This window comes from Amphibalanus amphitrite, unplaced genomic scaffold, assembly GCF_019059575.1.
Source record: "Amphibalanus amphitrite isolate SeventyFive unplaced genomic scaffold, NRLGWU_Aamphi_draft 000266F_arrow, whole genome shotgun sequence".
In the NCBI taxonomy this organism is placed as follows: domain Eukaryota; kingdom Metazoa; phylum Arthropoda; class Thecostraca; order Balanomorpha; family Balanidae; genus Amphibalanus; species Amphibalanus amphitrite.
In genome coordinates, this window is record NW_024881761.1 from 531,341 (window position 1) to 538,459 (window position 7,119).

The 7,119-nt window shown below is 47.5% G+C and overlaps 1 long non-coding RNA gene across 1 annotated transcript; it reads left to right on the plus strand.

The window, feature by feature from the left end:
- The first annotated feature begins 1,558 nt into the window (after window positions 1-1,558).
- Window positions 1,559-5,695, plus strand: LOC122386899. Its single transcript, XR_006257450.1, has 4 exons — window positions 1,559-1,801; window positions 2,800-2,904; window positions 3,233-3,430; window positions 4,292-5,695. It is a non-coding gene; the product is annotated as an uncharacterized LOC122386899 (long non-coding RNA).
- Window positions 5,696-7,119: the final 1,424 nt, after the last annotated feature.

Here is a 7,119-nt window from a genome sequence, read left to right on the forward strand (position 1 = left end):
CAGACTTGGCGTTTGGGGGGGGGGGGGCAATTTGGCAAAGGGCCTCAAAGGGCCCTGTCGACCCTCGGGGGGGGGGGGGCGGTGCTAGCTTGCAGGGGCCCCTTTATTACCATACCGGCCTCAAAGGCCGCTATGGGGCCCCAGAGGCCGATATGGGCCCGCAAAGGCCAGTTCGTGACGCCCAAAGGTAAGTCTTGGGTCCCAGAGAGCAAAATTGGGCCATCAGTGGCCGGTTTAGAGACCTTATAGGCTGGTTGGGGCCTAAAGAGACCAATTCGGGACCCTAGTATGGGTCCTCAAATATCAGTGTGGGGCTCTTAAAGACTGGTGTGGGTCCTCAGAGACCGGCATCGATCCTTCAGAAGCCAGTTCGGGGCCCTCAGAGGCACATAAGGGCCAGTCTTCGGTCTCAAAGACAGAAACTGAGCCATCAGAGGCCGGTGTGTTTAGAGGTCGGTTTGGGGCCTCAGAGACCAGTTTAACCCTCGCATGTGTAGGGGGGGGGGGTCGGATGGACCCCCCCCCATGGTTTTTCGCGAATAACTCGCGCAAAAAGCGACCGATCGCGACGAAACTTTCAGTACCCTCTCATTGATCAATTTTACACCTACCCTGAAAATTTCATGACCCTGACCCAAATGACCTTTGACCTGTGACCTATTTTCCGAGACCATGTTTGGCCGGAATCGCGATTCCGCGTATGTCGGCTCGCATTAGCCGCGCGTTTGCAAGCTTTTCGTGGTTTCAAACGTTCAAACATGTGATTTGATGTTGCTCCCATGCATTAGAATGGGTGTCAAGGTCACCTGAAGGTCAGGTCAGGTCATTGACCTTTGGTGACCTCGGGTGACCTCGGTTCACTTTTTCGAGTTTTACATGTTTCTAGGCTAGTTTTTGGAGCTGAATTCGAATTTAGCAACCATTTGAACATTTACGAAGTAGTTTTGGTGCCTTCGTAACATGTTACGAAGCTGTCAGAGGCGGTTGACACGTACTACGAATACCCGTCACAACCCCTACTGGTTGACCTGACCTGACCTGACTCGACCTGGCCTAAATGCTTAAAGACATCATCTGTGATCAAAACTAACACGATATTCGTGATCAGAGGCCAGTTTTACCAAAAAATACCAGCCGGCCGCCGAAATAAAATATCCAGCCGAAAAAATAGACGCCACACAGCCACGAGTTTCACCAACAAAAAAATTCCAGCCAATATCGGCCGGAAATATTTGTCGCCGGCAGTCAGCTGATATTTTAATATCGATAATGGTCAAGGAGACTGATAAATTATTTAAAACATGTTTCAATTAAAGTTAAGCGTGTTTTTTTAATGCCACTACAACAAAGATTTAGAAATATTATTATTGGAATCCATAACATATATTTTTAAGAGTTGTAACCACAAAATAGACCATAATAAACTTGCCAATACAAGACCACCAAATTGTAAATCTACGTCATTTATGACGGTCACGATAGGAAGCGTGCGTTTTAGTCATAGATATACAGACTAGATAGTAGATAGGGCAGCTGTTTAGCGACGGCATGCAGAGGGCGCCGCCATGTTGGGGCAGCCCTCGGCGGGGCAGCTCTGTGTAAGTGAACGGGAAAATGGGAAAGTTTACGGCACATTTTTTGGTATTTTTAGAGTGAATAGTGTTTGTCTCAGGAGTTCAGCTCATAGATTGAAGCTTGGAGAATGTCAAACGGAGGTTGAATTGTGCTCAACTAGTTTTGATTTAGATATATGAAGATAGAAAGGAGGGAGTGTTACCCGGATGGCGCCATTGTCTGACAGGTATGCTGCTTTGCATTTGAGGGTATTTAAGGGGTTGATAGTACATTTTGTTGGAAAAACATTATGTGGAAGTACAGTAGGATCTCATACCTTTATTTTCTTCCTTATTTACTATATAAACAACAAAAGATCTAGGCATTGAAAAGTGTAGTTTGTGATGCAAAATGCTGGTGCTAAAATGAGTTTTATTGTAGGCCTATGGTAGGTTAAATTATAGCACTATGTCAAATATATCCTCATTTCATATTTAAAAACACTTCAGCTTCTGAAAAGTTACTGTGCGCCAGACAGCAAAGCGCGTCAACACAGTCAGCAAGCCGCACAAGCTGGGGCGACATGTCTGCTTCAGTCCTCTGAAAATCTGCAACAGATATCAGCTGCACTGACTAGCAAGACCTACATTTTTACCACAAGCTTATATATCTTTGCTGTTGATAGGAAATGCTGCAATATAAGACTTGAAATTTAAGTCACATGCTGACTTGCAGTCAGTGACTGCGTTATGTCTCTGAAGACTGACTTATCTGTTCACCATTTTCTTGGAGCAGATATGATATGCTAGTGCAGCAGATCTGCATTTTATGATGTTATGGCCAGCAATGCTCAGCACAAAAATATTTACCTTTCTGCTGCAAATCTAAGCCACCCTGTGCAGCTGATGAGCACCTCTGCACTGGCAATATGTTATCGGCATTGCCGTCTGGGCTGTGGTTGCCAGGTTGGCGCCTTAAAAACAATGGTCTACATATGAAATTCCAAAATTGTGAACCATTTTATAGCCTTACAGATATTGCAATATTTCTCTTGCCATCTAAATGGTTTGAAATACCTAAGTCTTCATTGACCTGGGTTTTAGGAGCAAAGTTGGTAAATGCACATTTCAAACTGAGTACAGCGGTGAGCGAGTAGGAAAATCCTTTCCTGATGCGTAGTTACTTGGTAATGTAGCCCAGGTAATTGACTCAAGAAAATGATCAATTATTGTATCTATCTTTCAGGTTCAGTTATATGTGCAAGTCACAAGTACTCAAAAAGGCTGCAAGATGCCTAGCTAGCAACTGCTCCAACCAGTTTGAAGGAAGAAGGGGTGTGTTTCTCCACAGGTAAATAGAAGATTTCTTTTTCAGTTAAGTCTGAGAGGATGTTTTAGAAATGGATATAAATTGCAGTTAGTATTGTTCTTTGTGTTTTGTCATTTGTGATATAGTCTCTGTTCATGTTTTAATGTGGATACATCACAATCCATAACAACAGTTGGCCATAAGGACAATTGATTAAACAATGGTCTGTTAAGACCTCAGTAGCATCAAGATGCAGTGAATATAAATGTATAGTTACAAAGGGTATTTCATTTGAACAAACCTCCACCCAGCCCCTTGTTACCAGTTATTCAACACATTAACAGATGCCTGTCATTTTTTCACTTTCTAGGTTTCCTCCAGACCCAGGTGTGTACAGCGAAAGGACTGGCGCATTCAGGTGAAGATGGACTGGCGGCAACATGTGTCGGAAGGGGGCAAGCTTGGTCATGCGGCACACTTCATGATGAGGGCTCCTTCGATTGCACAGACCAGTTTGGCTGTGCTATGGTGCAGTCCCATCAGGTCTTTCTTCCCTGCTCACCTGCAGGTGAGTGGCATATAGTTGTGCAAGGTGAGCAGAGTCCACTGCTGTGTCATTGCTAACATGTGAAAGCAGCCCATGATCTGTTTATACTGTTACAACATACCATACCAACTTTGAGCACAATCATTCCAGATGTTTGTGAGAAATAGATACGTGTTCTGCACATGTACAATTGTGTACACATACAATACCTAGTATGCCTCAAGTGATTGCTTAAACTTATAAGGCACTCATCAGATTGGTCTCCAACCAGTGTCCCAATTTTGTATGCAATGCATCCTGCCATTCTGGAGTCATAAAAATACCCAGCACGCGCTTGCACCCAAACCACATTTCTCATTGCATTGCCAAGGGAAGTGGGTGCCCAACAACACACAAAGTTTCATCAAAATGTGTCCAGGCATTAAATAGGAGTTACTGCAAACAGAACAGGTTTGGCACCGATGATTTAGTAAGTGCCTGGTGGAATGTGCCGAGTTGACTCCCCAAATGCTTGTTGACTCCCCAAAAACAATGCGTAATTTCAAGGAAGAATGGCTAAGCTACACAACATGATAACTCTTCGCTAAACAGCATGTATGGCTGCAAAGATATGGGCCTCTCTAGAATGCTTGATACCAAGTTTGACAGTTCATACTCTTTTAACCCGATATTTTTTGAAGTTACATCAAGATTTTTCGATAATCAATCTCATTTCTTTCTCGCTCATAAATATTTGCATTCCATGGACCATGATTGATCGCCTCATGTGTGAATGTGTGTGAACATGTCAGTGTGTGCATGTCATTGTCGAGTCCGCTCATCGCCCTATCCCTATAGGAGAACTAAGAAGTAGGCATGATTGGTTGTTTTTATTTTCCTCAGGACCATTTCAATAGCTGCCAGAGCAGCGGGGGCTGAAGCAAAGGCTAGAGAAAGCTGCGACTAGGACGTTGGCCTGTTCCAAGCAGTCTCGAAACGCACACAAGAACGGGAAAATGTCGATCCGGACAGCACGCCCCAGGGAGCGTCACTCGTCAGAGGCGGTCTCGACGGGCAGGCTGGGCGGTGCCCAGGGAGCAGCGTCACCCGTCTGTGGCTGCCCCGATGGTCAGGCCGGGCGGCACTCCGGCAGCAGCTGCATCTGTCTGTAGCGGCCCCGACAGCAGGCCGGGCGGCACCTTGGGAGCAGTGGCACACGTTTATGTGTGGGGTGGCCCCGACGGCAGACCGGGCAACAGAGGCAGTCTACAGGGAATAGCGGCACCCGTCTATGGTGGCCCCGACGGCAGGTCGGACACCGAGGCGGCTCCCAGGGAGCAGCGGCACCCGTCTGTGGCGGCATCGACGGCAGGACGGGCGGTGCTGATGTAGTAGCGTCTAATTTGCTGATAAACGTTAGCGATATAGGCATTATCCTAGTCACCATGCTCAGGCGCGTCGATGATATGCTTGTGCTAGGATAAGTTCAACCTAGAATTCTGACCTTACGTCACGTTGATCTAAGAGGGCCGTATAGCTCATTTCGATTTTGACGGTCTTCAGTCCATTGGTGACTGTCCCGACTCGCCAGCTCAATTTAATCGAATGATTTACCTAAAACTCCGACTCTGGCTTTGTGACGTAATCTATGTCGCTAAAGTAAACGGTGCAAAAGTTAAAAATTGGTTTACAAGATGTGTAATGTGTATTATCTCATGGTTTCGTGCGTTTGCATAATCTTCAATCATTTTCGGCACCAAAATAGCAGTTACCACCTTTCCCCATTGACTTGTGATGGCGATGTCACGTGACCGACCTGACCTCAGGTGACCATCAGGAAAAATATTAGATATACAAGCTATAAGGCCTCTGGAGGGTACAAGGTTCTGTTAGTTTGATCTCCCTGTGAAAGCTCCTCTGGCACTGAAGGCATTGCGAAGTTGCGGCATGTCATGACCGCGCGGTGGCTCTATTATGACGTCATAGGTCAGTGACCGGGCATGACCTGAAAGGGTGATTAGTGTCATAAGATCCGGATTTAATGAAAGGTCAGTTGTACCAACTTTCAGCTCTCTGAGGCCAGCGTGTACCGAACAAGCACGAGTAAACCGTATGGGAACAAGGGGTGACTAATCCCTCGCTGCGGTACGGTACGATGATGAAAAATTGATTTCAAATACATTTGGTGAGGCTATAGGCTCTAACTAATCATTTCATAACCATACTGGCCATCTGCAGCCTCCCAATAACTCAAAAATTGGTTTGGAAAACGGGCTCGAAACCGCTCCACCCCCATTCACTTTACGTGCTGTAGCCAATGCGTGTCTATGTAGACGGCTGCCCCAACATGGCCGCCTGACCTACATGTTCGCTAGTATGGGGAGCCAATGGGCGTGTCCTATCTAGTCTGTATATCTATGGTTTTAGTGGATCTTTTTTTCCTGTCAGCCTATTATATTTCATTTTTACAATACCTTTAACTTGCAATTAACCTTTTTGCCTGCTTTTAGTCGCACCTTGTAGAAAATAATCGTGTCGAACGTGCACGCAATGTATGGACCCCCACTCCCACCTTTTATGAGGTGGGGACTATAATAGATGGGACCCGCTCCCGACGGATCCGGGAGTCGCATCTCTTTCCTAGATGTCAAAAGAGTGGGGAAGAAGCGGCAAACATTGTTCCCAGAGGCGCCACCTGAAGCTGGACGGACAGTTCCGCTGCCGAGCGAGTGAACTGCGGTGCTGCGAGGCGGCTTCGCGCGCACTGCATTACACCTACTTCTAGGACCAAGAGGGCTAAGGATTCGCCAAGGCCTATATAAAGCCTTGTGCCAAGGCGAGTGTCATACCTGAGGAAGATACCTACCCAGATTAACTGCACCGCGGTCATTGCAGGGCTGAGGGCGGTCGTTCGCCCCACTTCGGCGAGGTGGAGGTCATGCTGCCCGGCTAGGTGGTTTCAGCCGATATGCAGGCGCCGTTTGCCGGGCCCGGTCAAGACGAAGGAACGCCACACAGCAAACAATATAAGCTCCGGCCCCGCTACACTGGTCCGGCTCGTAACAATACCTGCGCTAGCTTCGTCGACCGTCGTTCGACTGCGCCCAGTACCGCTCAGTGGAGAGTCCTGCCGAACTCATCCACGTGTGCCGAGATCATTCGTTGCGCACGGACACAATCGTCCGACGGAGACCGCTTTACATGATAATCGCGTGGTGACCACCTTTTCGCCGGCTTCCACGCCCAGTCGAGCCGTCTGGCTACGCCCCAACCAAATGATCGTTCGACTGGTTTGCAAAACTCGGGTCTAATATCGAAGTATTTGGGAGTTAGGACACGTTAAATCCGTGTTCATGAACAAATATACATTATGCAACTAAAAACGCCTTACTTACTTTAACTTTTCTAGGCTGATGACAAGGTAAACACCTATTCATTGTAATATTTCTAAAATGTAGATAAATCATGAGCGATGAGCGTAAAAAGGTGAAAAAAAGCGATCAACTAGAAGCTAGTGTGGAAATCCACTGACGTAGGTCGCCTCGTGCTGGCGCAGCTCGTACAGCGGCACCGGCGTCTCCCGCACCCGGCCGTCCGCCTTGCCCGCCTGCGCCATCAGCCGCTGGAAATGGCTGCGCTGCCGCTCAAACATTAGCGTGACCGCCCGGCCGGCCCGGCTGACGCGCGCCGTCCGACGCACGCAGTGTGCCTTCAACAGCGCCGGGATGTCG